The sequence below is a fragment of the Anser anser genome, assembly GCF_964211835.1.
Source record: "Anser anser genome assembly, chromosome: 8".
Taxonomy (NCBI): Eukaryota; Metazoa; Chordata; class Aves; order Anseriformes; family Anatidae; genus Anser; species Anser anser.
This window is the reverse complement of record NC_139728.1, coordinates 3,280,293-3,298,444: the sequence shown is the minus strand read 5'-3', so window position 1 is coordinate 3,298,444 and position 18,152 is coordinate 3,280,293. Positions and strand designations below refer to the sequence as shown.

The 18,152-nt window shown below is 39.1% G+C and overlaps 1 protein-coding gene across 7 annotated transcripts in view; it reads right to left on the bottom strand.

Annotated features, from left to right (window-relative positions):
• The window catches only part of LOC310903742 (uncharacterized protein), an 83,987-nt gene that overhangs the window by 60,294 nt on the left and 5,541 nt on the right, over positions 1–18,152 (bottom strand). For 6 of the 7 annotated variants that reach the window (XM_083847598.1, XM_083847591.1, XM_083847593.1 and 3 more), the window contains exons 2-3: positions 15,533–15,598; positions 14,569–14,665 (exon numbers count right to left, since the gene is read on the bottom strand). The exons of the other annotated variant lie outside the window; for it this stretch is intronic. The gene's annotated coding sequence lies outside the window, so the exon portion shown is untranslated. The remainder of the gene's footprint in view (positions 1–14,568; positions 14,666–15,532; positions 15,599–18,152) is intronic. 7 annotated transcript variants of the gene reach the window in all.

Below are 18,152 nucleotides of genomic sequence, written 5' to 3'. Positions count from 1 at the left end.
ACGGTGAAGAGTGAAGAAAAGAAGCGTGAGGAAACAGCACTGTGACCAGCAAGGTCAGAGATGGAAGGGAGCAGATGCTCCAGCCACTGGAACAGAAACCCCCCCCACACAGCCCACAGAGAGGACCACAGCAGAGGAGACATCCACAGCAAGCCCATGGCAGACCCCATGCAAGGGTAGGATGATGCTCCCTGAAGGATGGTAGCCCATGGAAAGGACCCTTGTTGGATGAGGGAAAAAAGTGTGAGGCACAAGGGGTGGCAGAGAGGAGCTTTTACAGACTGACCACAACTACTGTGCCCCCTGCACCACACAGGAGTGTTGTTTTGTTTCTCAAAATCCAAATCTATTTTAACTGGCAATAAAGGAATATTCCTTAAGGTGAGTCATCTTTTCCCCATAATGTTAGCTGGTAAGTGATCTCCTGGTCTTTATCTCCATCTACAAGATTTCTCATGCAATTTGTCCACCTTGTCATGTTAAGGAGGGGCAGTGAGTGAGCATCTGGGGGGCATTTGGCTGCAGTCCAAGGTCAAACCACTGCATATCTCCAGCAATGTATCTTGATGATCTGAAACTCTATAAACCACTGCTGGTTTTCAGTAGTTTTGCAAAAAAAGCCTCCAATGCTATTTGATGCTTGTTTCATGAATCCAGATGGGGGGTGAAGGGCACAGCTGGATAACTCCACCTGTCTCAATCTCCTGTTACTGTGGTGGTGGAGCAATGGCCAGGGCTGGTGTGTAGCACTGGGTTTGCCTTGAAATTCCAGAGATAGTTACCCCTTTGCAAGTACACATCCAGAAGCCTCTGTATCTCCTTGGATTTGCTTTGGCCAACCCCACATCCCACTGTTTCAGTCATGCTGAAAACAGGACCAGTGAGTCAATCATAGAGACAAAGCTAGTGCTTGAGGAATAACAAAGGAATCTGAATTTTGTGATTATCTATTTTATTATTTTTTTTTCCATTTTATATGTGGAAATGCAGCATGCAGGTGACTTCAATAGCACAAGGTGGAGAAACATCATGCAATACACAAAGATCAGTAGGAGACTAAAACACCATAGAATGCCAGTTAAGAACAACAACAAGTACTTAATAGAGAGAAAGTAGCAATGGAAGCCCACGCTTCTTTCCATCATGCATGGACAAGGCATAGGACTGCATTCATAGATAACATTTCAGAAAGTTAAGACAAATTTATTGCATTGAGAGCAGTTCTGGCTGAATTGGTTTATCAAATTAGAATGTTCTTTAAGCCAACAAAACAAGGATTTAAAGAAAAATCAGAAGTTTAATTCAAGAATGTATATATTGCTCTAACTACAACCATACCTAGAATCAGTATCCAAACAGCGCCTCAAGAAATAAGTAACTATACATACATTGCTCCTGACAAAAGCCTGTGTAATCCAGTGTAAAAATATATCAGGAAAGCAACTGTACAGCCTTTTCACAGATTGAGTTTCTCCTAAGAGAGAAATTGTCCTCTGTCACAGAAGTCTGAACCAATTAACAAATGATAAGAGAAATGGTGAACACATGTAAACACTCACTGCAAATAAAGACAAACAATTATAACAAAGAGTGACCACTGAAAAGCCCTCACACATGGGGAATTATCCTGACACATGGAGATGCTTTGTGTCAGTCTACTCAGCTAAGCCTTTAACTCAAATTATGCTTGCATTTGTTCCAGTGTTTATTCATGTTCTACATACTGACCCTTTCCTAAAATTTAAACTTTTATTGAAAACAGAAGTCTAATACAACCCATGGGCAAAGACAGCTTGCTTGCTTCACTTGAAGTCATTCTCATTTATCTTTGCATTCCCATCAGCCCTCAAAGAGGCTCGTGGGGCAGCCCCTGGCAAGTTATTCACTCTCTCGTTTTCCCTATGACAACATTTTAAAGGTTCCCTCTGATCTTAGCTGCAAATCTAGGACTGCTAACAGTCACCAGATTACAGAAGCTACAAAAACAAATCACGAGCTATTTCATTGTTTCATTGTCCTCCAGGACCTTCAGCATTTCCTGGAATGTATCTTCTCATAGCCTGTCTCAGATGGAGTTAGTTTTCTAGTTCCCATCCTGCTCAATATAACCCAGAAGTCTAGCAGAAAGTTGCTGAGTAAACTTCAGTGTACTTATTAAAAATATTTACACGTATTCCACTTTCATTCTTTTAGTCACAAATATGCTTTAACCAACTGAATTAACAGATCTTCCAGCATGTTGATAACAAATCATAGAATCATTAAGGTTGGAAAAGAACTTATTTCTAGTAAATTTGTTTTCATGTGCGCACAAACTAGTAAGTAATTGGAAACACTAGATCTACAGACATAAAGGTAGGAGTCCAACCTGAGGGGGGATGGAAGGACTCAGCGGGGCAGGGCGGTGGGTTACAGCAGGGCCAATCCCACAGTACCCGACAAGGAGAGCAGTGCAGCTCCGAAGACGGCATCTAGATTCAACCACAAGCCCCAGTCATCATGCATCTTAGTGGTGACAAGGTAGGTCCACAGTCAAGCTAGGCAGTCAGTTCATATCTCGGCATCAGACACAGTCCAGAGGTTGCCAGACAGGCCCATAGTGACAGAACAAGCTTGCAGCCAAGCTAGGAGGTACATGCGTAGGCCATGCTGCAAATCAGCAGGGTCTGCAGACAGACACACAGCTAGGCTGGAGAACAGCACTCCTACCATAGCACTCAAAGAGGGAGTGATAGACCAAAGCTGAGTTTAAACAGAGTATCATAAATAGGCAGGTGATGGGAGGCATCAGGTGAGTCTGGTCAGGGCCATTAAGGCCTATTGGTGCCTCAGGGCACCTGACAGAAGGCTCCTGGAAATCAGTGAGATGATGACAGTTCACTGTCTCAAGAAACAAGTCATTCACCCTGAAGAACTACAGCCAATGAGGAATAAATCTTAATCTGATATCAGTGTTCCTGTTCATCATGGTATCCTTAAAGGAAATCACAAAATTAATCTTTGATGAAAATGGGGGCAATGTTTATATCTCTCAGTCTGCCTAAACCCTTTCTTTATGACAGTTTTTTAGCTCTGTTAGTAATTAAGAATTTTTTTTTTTCATATTTGTGTAGGAAGAATTTGCTCAAAGGACAACACAGCTGTCAGTAAAGTAAAAAGAACTGGCTCTTTCTACCAGGACAGTTTTCTGTTGGACTTGTTCTACACGACTACTCAATGTATCATACAAATCAGGCAATGATAAGCTCTAAATTGCCCTTTGTTAGATTCCAGATACATTAGTAACAGCTGATACCCTAAGGATCTCTTAGGGCTTAATTCTACAACTCTTCTTTATGCACATATTCAACTGTAAGATGTGGAGAAAATGCATCTTTCTAGGCTGGCAGAAACCTCCATTAAAATTCTTTTTAAATCTACACTAAAAAAAAAAAGCTTACAATGTGGGGGGCTACAAATTTGACTCAACTAGACTATGGTGACAGAATTTCCAGACCTTTCATATCAAAGACAGATGGAGTAAGGGGAAAAATAGGGTGGACAAACACCATAGCAACCCAAAACGACCTGCATTGCAGCTGTTACAAGAGAACAGGTCAGGGAGTTAGAACAAAATAGAGTCCAGCTGCTATTTCCATGACAAGTGGGAAAGGTTGTTCCACTTCTAATGCAACCTGACAAAATAACAAAACTGAGCTTCTCTTGGAAGAAGGAAATGAAGAACTTAGTAACCGGTGATTTTCTTTTCTAGAAGACATTCAGAATGCAGTTAAGATTGTGCTTGTGTATGATTATAATGGGGAAAAAAAGAAAACACAAATCTCAACTGAAGGAGAATCTCTCTGTTCCTCAAACAACTAGATCTCTGCAAAGGGAATTGCTTTACAGCTATGTGAAAGCCAATGTTCTTACTGGAACACACCTCTCACATATGTTCAAGTGACTCAGGTTGTTCTTCCATCCTAGCAATTTCTCCATTACTGTGTTTTTCCTTGTAGTTGTTGGGCTTAGATGTCAGCAGTTTATTTTCAACTATTTTATGTTAAAAAAAAAAAAAGACTAATGTAACATAGCCACTATTCAACACACTGTGATCTCTGCCCTATTTCTAGCAAAGCACACATTTATATCAGTGACCGAAGCAATCTCACTGGGGCCAGAGAATACAGGTCACGTTCTTATTAAGAGTCTTGCATGTTTCCTCAACCCTGCTGTTGGATCCTTTCAGAGGAACTACAAACAGTGAACTACCACAGCAAAAAAAAAAAAAGGAAGAATATTTTCAATACCTCATCCAAGTCATCCAAGTCTCTCTTAGCACAAAAATCCTGTCTTTAAACCACTGCATAATTTGATTCAATTTGAGCGTAATATAGTCTGGCCTTTCCAACACCTTTTAAAATTAATTTTCTTCCTGTTTTCTACTTTTTCATCTCCACAGCAGACAAACCTAGTAAACACTAGGAGGGAACAGTCTATACAAACATTAGCACTGCTCAGCATTTTAAATTTGTAGAGTCTGGAGCAATTAACTCAGAGTAACAGTTTACTTCACAGTGTTTTGGAAATGACAGAGTATGCATACAGTTTCATAGCTCATCAGTTTTAGAACATTTTATAAATAAGGGCTTGTAATTTAAGATCAGTTATGACCTAAATCATATCTGATTTTCTAATGAAGTCAATTGATGAAATAATCTTTAAAGCATATTTTAATTCCCAGTTAGGAAGGCAGTAGTAAATATAAAATTCCTAAAGCATTTCCAACAGTTCTTTCTTTACTGCTTTTGGCTTATTACTGAAGGCATATTTTTATTTAGCCACAAAATACTTTTGTCTGAAAGTGGTATCTATCACAAATGGAAGAAAAATTGTTTTGGATGGATGTTTAAATTGGTTTCCTGCAAATTTATAGTATTTGGTGAACATTTTTAACTTTTTTTTCCTATAGCCCTTTTTAATAGACAGTATTTATTACCAGCACAGTTCTGACTGAAAACAGCATCTATTTTTCTTTTAATTCCACACATATTGTTGGCTAGTTGTATTTTAACTTGACTGTTCCCATATCTTGACTTAGCACAAAGCAACCAAATTGTCTGCATGCAAAATTCAACATAATGTTGTTCCAGTTTTAACACAGTCAGAGGACAGATATAACAAATGTCTCAAGGATGTTCTGAGTAGTGGTAAACAGAAGATAACAGCGCATGAACAAAGCTATTACTTCCCTGTTCCCCTCTAATTTGATTTTAAAATTAAAATTGAATAATTACTATATAAATATTTTGTCAATCTCAGAACTGAAAGCGTTAAGACAATAGCAGGTATTTCTCAAAAACCATGCTAGGAATATTTTGTTCATGTCAGTTTATGTTCAGAACCACCGTATACTCAAATTCTCACTTCAGGATTTTATGAGTATCTTCTAGTGCCATTCAACAGCATTTGTTTGCATGCACAAAGGACCCACAAAGGCTCTATTTGTATCTTTTAGAGCATGCCCTGCAATATGGTGATCCCATTTAACACCAACAGAGCAAGGGATGTTAAGCCTCTGTGACAAATCAAAAAATGGGTTCCTCAACAATGCAGACCTGTGCTATGGCTTAAACAGCCACATCTGTTGCAGGGATTAAAATCACCCTCCAGCAGTAGTCACACAACATTTGGCTGTGAAATGCTGAGTAACATCAAGAGAAAGTCTCTGTTGAAAAATGTGGTGAGGCAGTGCTTGGAAGGTGGTGGGCTGGGGGAGTGAGACACTCAGCGTAAGTTACCCAACCTGAAATTACTAGCTGCTACAAGCTTCAGAAGGGAGGGCTGGCCACATCCCGTTTCCATTCCCTGAGAAAAGTTCTGTTGGAACACTTAATTTGCACTTATGAGTAGATGCACTGAGACCACCAGAGCTCTTTGTGTGACATTCTAGAATGTCAGATGGAAGAAAATAGGAAAAAGCTAAAAATCAACAAAGATAAAAGGGGGGGGGGGGGGGGTTGGAACGTGGATAAAATCTGCGGCCTTTGCCCCTTGGTCTCTAGATTAACTTAACAGAGTTACTGAATAAAAGTTGTAAGGAAATGACGTGCTAGTAGGAAACAGCCAACAAGAATTATGAGAAGTATGGACGATGAAATCCCACACCCCATTCACATGGTTTAAAGTTTCTCAACAAATCCAAGCTGGGGGGATTTCACCGGGATATTATCAAGAGTTCACATACTTTACATACTTGTAAAGAGACCAGAGGATCTATTCTAACGGACTATTCCTTCAGTCCTATGGAATGAATTATCTATGTACACTTGGTCACCTTTTAAAGAGATGCCCTTACAAACTTGGCATTCCTTCTGCTATTTGCCTATGAAAAGCAAGGTTTGGCAACACAGAAGAGAAGAGGTGCTTTGATTCATTTCTCTTCATCACTTTTTTCCTGCTCATAGAAAGGTTCATTATGCTATTGGATAAGCATAGCAGATTAGTTTTTTGACAAGATGCAATTTCATGGAGAGAGAAGCCTAAAACTCAGTTAAAGTTTAGCTTGCTTTTAGAACCCCTTAGTTTTGCATCAGTCCTAAACAGTCTAAAGGGACTTGATGTGCCATATGACTTTCTATTCTCATCAAAACTTAAAGCCAAGGCAGGAAGAAAGGAAACCTTCCTTGAATACTCCACACAGTAAAAGAGTACCTAAAACTGTATACAGGTCTTTTGCTCTTTATGTAGTCAGTGCAAATGTAAAGCTATTACGCTTCCTAAGAATAGCCCAGATTGATGCTGTGATATGGTCAGAGAGAGACCAACCCATCGATCAAAAGAGAAAGCAGTGTTTTTCAATACCACTGAAATTTTTGCTTTGTTGACTATTTTTCTTCTATCTTTCTAAAGAATTAACATTCTGTATATCTGCATACTTCACACTTCATAGGCCTTTACCATTGGACATGAGACTCCCATCGTCTATTCTTGCTGTTGATGCAACTCTATTGCAAAAAAAAAAATCATGTAAACATGAAAACAAATACTTTGTTATGAAGAAGACCTCACTATCTGTATGACAGTTGAAGAACTTTATACCTAAAGACGGGATGTGCTATGCCATGATGAGCTCTGACTACAGGAAGTTCTCAGGTTGCAAAACTCACTTGCCCCATATTGCAAAAGAATTAGGGGAAATTTGTATGTTTCACTTGCAAAATAATACTAGTGCAATAATAAGGCAAGATGGAAGAAGTTTCAGAATTCATCCAGTAATTTTTTGCAGAGCCTGAGAGTACCATTATAGGAGTAAAATTCCTGGAGACAGGAATGAGATATGAGAGAGCCCGAGACCCCCGTCATAATGAACGCACGGCTTATTTCCTGGGTGAGTGCTTTGGGGAAGAGATGCTTATGGGGGTTCTAACCTGCTGGCAGACAGATGGCTGACTTCCACAGAGCACTAATGTAGAAGAGGTAAGGGCCACTGCTCCTTATAAAAATGTGCTTTTGGTTTGGTTCATGTATAGTCAGATGCCACAAACTCCACAATGAGGAAAGTCACACCTCCTACAGCACTGAGGATTCAGTAGAATCCCTTGAGGTGCAGCCTTACATTTCAAGCAGAGATTTTGTTTCAAATTTATTTACGAGCATAAGACTAAATATACCACAGGGCATATACAGGGAATGTACAGCTCAGTGACTCTCCACCAGGCTTAGACTGCAGCTATGGCTTGCTTTAATCTGTGTCGTATCGCAGCAGGCTCCAAGGGACCATGTACCACTCAAGCACAAACAGAAAGAATGAACAGGCTACAGGCTTCTCTGTGCCTCTTCCTTGTCTCTCAGATCATGAGTTGAGCTGTAAACTCCAAGGGCATTCCCAAAATATGGCAGTGACTTTATCAGACTGGCTCAAATCCTAAACTGTCAGTTCAGATCCAACTGGGTCATTATTAATTTATTAAGTAACAAAGAGTATGTCAAAAGTGCTAGCGGGTGCTGAAGCAGACGTCCATGTCATGCTGTTAATTACTAACACTATTTGTGGCAGAGAGAAATTGCAACAAGATCCCCTAGGCAAATCTCAGGAAGGTGCTGCTGGGTAGCAAAATTTGCCCTATCACCATACACAATGGCTTGCCAAATGTTTCAGTGTCACGCACCAGTTACGAGCAGGAAATATTTTGTCAAGGAAAGTTGAATTACTTTCACATAAAAAACAAGCACTTCACATTTTCTGTAGCTGCAAGTAATTTCGAATAGGAAAAAGCAGCCTCCCCTTCTAATGCTTGCATAATTAAATAATCTCACTGTTCTTCCTTTTTCTTGCTTATGATTTTCCATTGTAATCCATTAAGCATTATGGTATTAGAAGGGATTTGACACACTAGATTTAATCAACAGTACTCATACATCAGCATTTGTGCTCAGAGAACTACACATTAAATAGTGGTTTTTGTGAATTATCTGACCTTTACCTCTCAAGTCTACACCTCCTAATTACAACTTTCCTTGTTTTGACAAAATACATAGGCAAGGTCAAACCCTGCCACAGCTCTTGCAAATGTCCTCAAGAGGCTTACAGAAATGGTCTATCTGCTTGTACAAACCTTGACTGCAAATGTATTTGGATTATCTACATATTTTGTATTCATGAGGTTTACAGTTCTAGGTTGCAGCCAGGAAAATTGCTTTGATTTTTTTTTTTGTAAGTCCCTGAGCAGAAGGGAAATGAAAAAGTGTCATATGCTTACTACCAGACATAGTTCTTTAAACTCCAGCTACATTTCCCCTGACAATTCCTTTTCTGTCAATCCTCCCCTCTTGGAATATCCCCCTGAAATTTCCTGACACAGTAGCAAAGGACATCTTCTAGTTGACATCTTTTAAAATGAATTCTACCAAAGAACATTTGTTTCTTCTCTTGTACCTAAAAGCAGTTGGACGTCATTCTTGGGTCAGAGACAGACAAATGACGTGAATAAATGGTCTTCATTTTCAAGCACATAATTATTTTGAAACACAACAGGTACATTTATCTAACTGTAACCTTAAAGTCCAGATACTGAACTCAGTTCTCATCTCACTGTCATCAGGATTGTAGGAGCTGACCATATGTCTTGTATTGACAAACAATACATTTTTCCACTTAAATCAATACAGACTCAAATCAATATGGTAGGGCTTCATGGATTTTGTATCACAGATTTATCTCCACAAAAATGTACCTAAATATTCAGCCTTTAACTCAATTTTTAATAGCTCAGCAGTCAGGACACTCAGGCTCTGGAATATTTTCAATCCCAGTGGTCTTCTGGAGCAATTAGAGTAATATGTAAAGCCTGTAACTGCTGGTTTGCTCGTGGAATTTGAGCACTACTCAAGTAAATGGAAATACTTCAACTGCTATGAATGGATCTGGACCAGTCTTCAGGAGTACAAGGGAAAAAAAAAAAAGACTAGCACCCCCAGCATGCATAACTGCTGTTTGTCCTCCTTCTCAGAAAATCTGGTCAGAGGCAGAGATGAAAAAGCCAACTCCAATCTCACTGGCTGGTGCTTTATTCACTACGCCTTATGTCTGTCACACTCCTACCTCACCTGCCCTTCACATGCCCAAGCTGTGACCACACGCCCTGCTCCAGCTCTTTTGTCAGAGAAACAGCAAAATTGCATTGGAAGTTAAAGAATGTTTCTCTTCTTATACTGTGATTCAGCTCCTCCTTTCTCATTTCCGGGTAGTTGAACTTCAGCTGGGACAAGGATTTTCAAACACAGAGAAGATAGGTTTACTACAGGAGCCTGCAAGACTATTTTTCTTCTTACAAAAAAAAAAAAAAAGAGCCAGGAGAGACTTGATCTAAGAGAGACTTTGATTAAGAATACTGAAATCCCCATCCTTCTCTTTCATTTTGTGTCTTCATTTCATATTCCAGGCCTAAATACCTGATCTGAATTTTGGTAGGATGCTAGCATGACTTTGGGGCTCCCTTAGGAACAAGGGGGCATTTCAACACTGAACCATCACTACTTCTGGAATACTAATATCTTTTCCTTTGTGTATTCCAGTCCATTTGCTAATTATATCCACCATTATGAGGTGCAAAATCCAGAACATAATGTGGAGTACTCTTGGCACATTTTGCTTAAGAAAATATCACATATGCTGGAGTCAAACTCACAATCTGCTGGAATTTTAACTGCATTTCCTCCCTGAAACGTCTCCAGTAGCATTATCCTCTTGGTTCATTTTGGCCTTCTGTGACTTACATTGCTTAACTAATCATATTTTAATAAAAGAGAGTGCTTGTTTAAAAAATAGTAAAGGGAAGCTGTTTCCTTAATTTAGTTTACAATTTGGAAGGGTGAATATACAGTACACCAAAGAGCTGAAGCAAAATAGGTGAAAAAGAAGGCCTTCCTTCCACAGCACACAGTACTAACAGCTGGTTAAGGACAACAGGCTGCTCAACATCATCTTGGATACAATTCATTCCCTTTGAAACTTAAAATCTCAATAGACAATGCAGAACAAAATATTCTCTCCTGCTGCCAACTATTAGTATTTTGATCCTGTTAGGCAATGAAGGAAGATTTTTCTAAAGCTGTAATAACAGGCAGGTGAGAAATATGTTCATTCTGGATGGAGAGTGAAAAATGAAGGTAAATGTAGCCACGTCCACTGACTGCTGTTGCTACCACCAGAGAAGGCAAGCTGCAAGCTGTCTGTTCCCTAGGCGTTTACAAGGAACTTGGCACCTACAAAGAGTCCACAAAAGGCTACCATTCTGGCAGCTCCAAGAACTAGATTTAGAGGAGGTGCCTGAAGGACAGCGAGCCCACACTATCAGCACACAGCAGCACTGCCACCCATCCTGCCAGCCGGTGTACTGCCAGGAATTCCCTGTAGGCTGCTGTCACTGCTTTGGTGTTCAAAGCTGACAGAGAGAGAGAAGACATCAAGATACAGGCTCAAGGGACAACCAGAAATGCCGAGTTTTGAAAGATGAGGGAGAAAGAAATAGTGAGGATCGAGGGTACCAGATAAGATGTTGGAAGGATAAGACTACCTGGAACTCGACCATTAAATAATAATTGTTAAAAGCAGCAAAGTGCAAAGTTGGTAAAGCGAGACTGCAAAAGAAATGTTCTGTGGAGATCTGGGAGGAACTGAGGAATGGGATATATAAGGTGTTCTCAAAAATGTGGAAGCAAAAGCCTAGCAAGATGTGAGAAAAATGTGAAAATTTGTTCTTAGTCCAAAGTAACTTCTTTTACTGCAATTTGTGAGCATGTTGAATGCTGATAGGAAGGAAATAAACTTTTTTTTTTTTCCTTTTAGAAAAACTGTATTCTGCGTTGTAGCTTCCTTGTAACTCGCTGGGAAGCATTTGAACAAGACAAACCAACACCATAGGCCACTTCCCAGCAGAGCAAGTGAACTCATAGCTCCTTATGCACTGGGTGGATTGCTGTCAGACCTTGAGCGACCTAACCTGAAGCTCATTCAGGCATCTCTGTGCTGCACTGCAGTCAAAATTTTTTACTACAGCATTAGCAGAACCAAAGTCTGAGAAATATGAACCTTTACGGGCACCTGTATACCTTCAAATCCAGAAGACTTGCCATCATCCCACTGATCTGTTATCTGGGCTACTGTACTTCATAGAACTGATTTTGGGGAGATGAAAAAGCTATTTGTTGTCATAGAAACAGTATGCCTTTGTGCTGCTGTGCAGCCTGATATGTGAGGATATTATTGTCTGGCCTTTTTCCAGGCATCCAGATTGAGAAATGCTAAAATGCTTTTAAAAAAGCCCCTGAAATTTTGCCAAACAACCAGATCTACAATTTCCACAAACATATTCAAATATTTACTAATTGTTGTGGATAAATTTGAAAAGCCCTGGAAACAGGAATACAGAGAAAAGTGTTGGGAAAAAAAAAAGTATATTGTTTGCCCCAGAATACAAGCAAGCAATGTGGATATTGTTAGGCTACAGGAAATGTCCAATAGTCTGTAATCGGTTATGAAGCCACAATTAAAACATCAGCCAATTGTCTTCAGTTCCCACCACTTAGCTGAGGCTAATATTTTAAAATCCTATAGCTAGTGAGGTAATTAGAGTTAACACCACAAAAGAAGATATCCCAAAGGCTTAACAGCTGGCAAAGAACATCACTAACCAAGAGGAAAGTAAGGTACTTATGACTTTTCCTTTATATTCTTTATGATTCAAGAATGACAGTATCAGTAAATTATTAAGCAGAATGTGCGGTAGTGACCAAAACTCCTAACGATCCAGCCAAACCCCTGTGTTGCCCTAATGGCTCCAGGGCAAGACATGTTTACACCTGAGATACAATTCATAGGCTACAGAAACGTGAAGCAATCGGAAGTGGTTAAGATGGTCTCATTTAGTTTTGACAAAAGATATTTTCTTTTACAGAAACATTTTTTTTCCCCTTATATTTTTTTCCTGAAGTATATTCATCCTCCACTCCCAGAACAATATTTCTTGGTTATGACAGAGTGGAGCGGTAATTCTGAAGGTATTATTAATTCATAGAAAAGGTAGATTTTTAAACTATTTCATTTGGTAAAAGAAGGAGCCTGACTAGGATAGATTATGACAAAGTTTAGGTGCATGCTGGCCCTATGTGAAGAAAAAAAGCAGTTTAGATTATAAAGGTGACCTGTTAATCCATCTGCATTGAAACTCCCTGCTCTTATCACAACAGTCCAATTTTCTCTCCATTTGTTCCAAGTAGTTCAAAACACCATCCCATTTAGCATATAGAAATCACCAATCCCTTGCTGGAAGCCAGAAAAAATGATCCAAACGGCCATATTTGTCCTGCGTGAAGAAAAAGAAATAGCCCTGTGGCTTGCAAATGGCCTGTCTCTGTCATGCAGGCAACTGGAATTCATCTATGAGTTAATGTCCAACTGTTTTATTGCCCCATAAAAATATTCTTTACTTACTGAAGGAATCTGCTTCTATTATAGAATATATCTTACTCTTCTCCTACCTCCACCGAAACAGTCAGAATGCCTCAAGAATTGTAAACATGCCATTATTCAACCTTTAGCTCCCTCCAGCCATGAAACTGGGTGGACAGGGCACTAACCTGAGCTGTGAGGAAAGTAAAGCAAATCTGCTGGAGGAGCAGCTCAGGTGGGAGTGCTCTTCTTACATTTAGAGTCCAATTGCTCTTGGACAGCAGCCTAAGGATGCAGCCAGCCAAATGGCTGCCTCCTATGCCAGATCCAGCATCCCTCCTATATTCCAGCTTCCTTTTGAAGGTTTAGGCCTTTCATATTCAACTTAATTGCCAGCTCTAGGAGCAATTTAATGCAATGCAGGAGGGCATAAGCCACCGGGAAAAGAATAGCATTTGAAAGACAAAATTGTCAGTAAAGGGCTAGTAATTTACACTGTAATTGTTCCTGTATTATGTGTATAATTACTTGAAATGGAACAGCAGGATAAAAGAAAAAAAAGCTGCCATTTTCTAGATTCTTATGACTTCATTGACTATTCAGACTGATGCCACTTGTTGGAACTCAACAAAAGACGCGAACTGAGAAGCCCATGGTGATACCATTTCTCACCTAACGACAGAATGCAATCACACCGTGACTTTTACCCGCATTTCCCTTCAATAGCAATCCTGTGTGACCACCAGATGCAGAAAATCTGGCCCAGGCCCTTTTCCTTTCCTTCCATATACTGAATAAATATTTTTTAAAGACAAAGAGAGTTTGATTAGAGATGCCACTTTTATCCCGAGAGGAAAATCATGACTTTCAAAGCCTATCAGTTTGGGCAATATACTTTATCAACAAGATAATCCATTTGTTGTCAAAGTCTGTAATTATCCAAGCAGAGTAGCGTTGGCTGCTTTGCTGTGTTGTAATTCATTGACTTAAGACTGCAGTTCTTCACTGTACTGCACCTAGACAGAGATGCCTGCCACTGGAACTTGCAGACATTATGATGATACAAACAAATAGTGACATCAACATGTATGCAAACACGGCAAAGTCCAGTTGGTTTTGGAAATTTATCAATATTATTACAACAGTTGTTAGCTAATATGACATTCTTTTACTTTGTAAAAAGTCAGAATTATTTTGATGTGGTAAAACACAAATTTATTTGGAGTCCCTGGACACTACTTGGGAGATGTAGAAGGCACTGAAAAATACTACTATATTGCAGCTAGATATTTAAAGAGCTGTAAGTCAAGTATCTTTCTTCTATTTATGATATACTTATCTGTAGTAGCTAAAATCTTACAGGAAATTCAGATCTATTTCAAATACAGGGAATGGGCAGCAACAAGTGAAAAGCTGAGTTTGGGTTCTTGTTTGGCTTTGTTTTTATGTGAAGAGCTTGTTTTGATTTTATTTCTTCTTTTTACAGATTCATAATTTATTGCTGCAATATATAAATTTGCTGTTCATGTTTTTACAGTGGAACTTTGCTTTACAAATATTCCAGAAGGTGGAAAAGGTGTATTTATCTGCCCTCTGCTGGAAACACACAGTAAAAATCCAGCACTGCCAGCACTCACCTGCAGAGCAGAAATGGTTCCCTCTCCAGATACAGAAGAGAAGCTTCATCATGGATTCAGCAGACAGAACATGGGAGGTGGATTTTTTTTAATGTACCTAGTCAAAATAAAATTTGTCTTATTTGTCCAGTATCAGTTTTACTCTAGGATCCTATCTAATCCCACTTAAACCACAGTAAATATAAAGTATATTTATGGAAATCAGGGGAAGTATACTATTACAAAACTGTCTAAATGAAAGCTGAATTATATTGTTAGAAATGTACCTGGTAAAATACGGATTGCTATGTTCAGAGATAGACACGTTTTACATATACTACGTCCCTGTCTGTGGAAATAAAGTACTGATCCAAGTGGATGAAATCCTAAATCAGCTGAAATTTTTTTTAAAAAAAAAAGTGCTCAACAAAACTACATGCAGAAAGGAACTGATGCTGTTAATCAAAACCAGGGGTAGATGGGCCTATGTTAGAGCAGCTATCCCTACAATAATAAAGAAGTGAAAGACCTGCCAAAAATGCAATGCACTTCCAGCCCTATTACCATATTTACTACTCTTCTGAAATCGTTCCTCCTCATAATCAACATTGTAAGATGTTTTTTCCTTAAGCATTTGCTTCTGTTTTCTTGATTTCCATCAGCTGCTTTAGCTAGTTGTTGTTTTGAGGGAGGACTTATATAGGGTTGCAAGCACCTGAGTGAAAAATACACTTTCCAGCAGTTCAGCAATAACTTATTGTTGATGGTAATAACGAGACAAGATTTTCCTGCAATGCTATTTCTTTTTTTAACTCAGGTCCAGCTGTGATATCTGTTGGACTATAATTCTAACCTTACAATTCTAGCCAACATGTAGGAACAAGCATAATTAGTTAAAACTAACAGCACCAACCCACTAATTAGCATACAGATTGTATTCTAAAAATCACACTGCTTCTTCTACCTGGCTCTGCATTTAGCTCGCCTCCTTGTATGTGTTGATTCAGACTGGCCAAACGTCAAAGAGCCCAGATGTTTTTCCAAAGATGACCTTCAGGATTACAAAGGACATATGCAGCATTACACTTTGTGTTTCACTATATATGCATTTTACATTAATTTGGTTAGCTCAGGCTTCACCTAATGAAGCACTTCACCCTTTTGTTTCTTTCTTAGTGCTGGAAAATGCTGTCATATTCAACACCAGCACAACTGTCTCCTAATTTTATTCCTTTACATGGTGCTTTGATCCTTCCAGTCTTATATCTATAATTGACTTTTTTTTAATTTCTTTCCTCAAAGAAACATTTCAATCCTCCTGGAGGTCCTGACAGAATTGCATCCTATGGCCTTCAATTTCATAGCAAAACACACACTAGAGAAACATAGGAAGGTAATGCCATTTTAAATAAAATATTAGCCTGTTCTCTACTACTTTTCATGCTGATGTTGTAAATTAATTTTTAATCAGTTCTTACCCCAGATACATTCCTCCTTTAAGCATACACTTATCACATACTGTTAAAAGCATTTCTAAAAGGGCAGTTTAAGCACATTGCCAAAGCTGCTCCTTAGAAGCCCTCTTACTCACATTTATCTCTGGTATCAGCTCCCAGCCATGATGTTTTCCCTTTTTACAGGCTTATAGATGAGTATTCAAGCTCTGCTTTGGATTACAATCCATTTCTGCCTTCTGGGTTTGCTAAAAGGGATTCTGTATTAAACAGGAGGCTTTCAAAGTTGCAAAGAGCAGTTAGGAATCCATCTACTACGTGTATTTTACAAAGTTCCTTCTAACATTTCCTTAGTTTTAAAATACAGAAATATAAGAAAAAACAGCTAGCCATACCACTATGAAGTTTCATCCTGTTCTGTATGACTGAAGTTTTTTGTTATAGTAAGGACAAGATGAGGTCTGTGACCATAACACATGAATGAAAAGTGACCAAACTTTATACAGACAACATTGCTTAGCAAGTGACTTTTCATTATGAACTCTTCTGTTGATTCTCATCAGCCAAAGTTCAAGCATTCTGCCGTCATTTACCTTGGGGTTATCTCCCTCAGACTAACTTTACTGGGGGAAAAAAATAACCAAAATCATGTATTTTTCAGAATTGCAGATTTATCACTTTCACTGGAAAGTGGGTCCAACTAAGAAGTGTATTTCCTTTATGCTTTGTCACCGCCATATCTTGCTAAATCCTCCCAGAATCTTAACCAATGTCAGCTCAGTAAAAATTTAATGGATTTTTTTTTTTTTTAAACTTTCAGGTTAATAACTGTTTTAGAGCAGCAAAGCCTTTCTATGGAGTCTTTTTATACTGCAGCCTGTATGATATATTAATTGGCTAATTGGCTCCTTAACCAGCACCATGTGTGGGTGTCTGTCTGCACACATTAATGCTGCAGACAGACACAAATTCCACACTGCACAGAAGGAACTCTGCATACAAGCAACATGCCCTGCAGAGGAGCTCCTTGTTTTTAGGTTTTGGTTTTTTTTTGGGGGGGGGGCAGGGGGGTTGGTTTAATTTTGTTGTTGTTTTGTGCTTTTTTGGTTTTGTTTTTCTTGGGGGGATTGGGGGAGGGGGAAGGGGGGAGAATGTTCCCCCCCACCCAGTTTAAATGCATTAACCTGCAGGATAACTGCAAACCCCTTCGTTTTCTCTGCAGCCAGGCAGGACATGACTGATAGGTGAGGCTCAGCAGAAAATCTGGAGTCTAGTGGGGATTTATTCTGTTAGGACAATGGTGTGGAATACTTGATAAGACTGTTTATTATAGCAGTTTTTAAGCTGTTGCTTAAAAATATAAAAACATTACATATGTTTTTAAGCTATTGCCAAGGATGTCTGGGCCAATTAAATTATATAAATAACCTACAACAGACATCCAACCTATGACTTGACAATCTGGCACCAAAGTGAGCACGTGAGGCTTACAAGCTGACTGCGTCTAGGAGAGGAAGGGAGGAAATTTTTCTTTTAAGTGATAGTGACTGAGGCGGAGGTCACCTCCTTTCAATTCACGGTCAGCTGACAAAAACTGATAGCACAGCATACAACCAAGCATCATTAATCCCAGCCAGTTACTTATCTGCAGTATATGCCCTGAACTTTAACCATTATTGCTGTTCTAAGAGGAAAATGAAATAAAACCCAGAGGCATACGGGTTTTTTATGGCTTATATAGCTTCAGTTGACACAAGCCCTGTGCAGGATAATTCTAGAGACTTAACATCTTACAGACAAAATCATAGATGTTAGAAATGGATGATATCTGTTAAGCCATCTGTTCTATCTCATTGCCAAGGCAAAACTGTTTCTACCACATATTTATTTGACTTTTACATTAGTTTTAAATACTCCGGCAGACGGAGCTTCCACTATTCCCCCAGGAGGTTGGGCTTACTGCAGAATACTTTTCACTGGCAAGATATTTTTCCTCATGGTCAGCTTAAACTTCCCCCTTTTTAATTTCATCCTATGACCTTCATTATCCTCTATTTGTGCATATGCAAGTTTCCATGTTTCAGCACAAAGGAAACAGAAGCTGTACACATCAAAGACTGTTATGTAAATAGGTTTTAAAAGAGTAAAGAA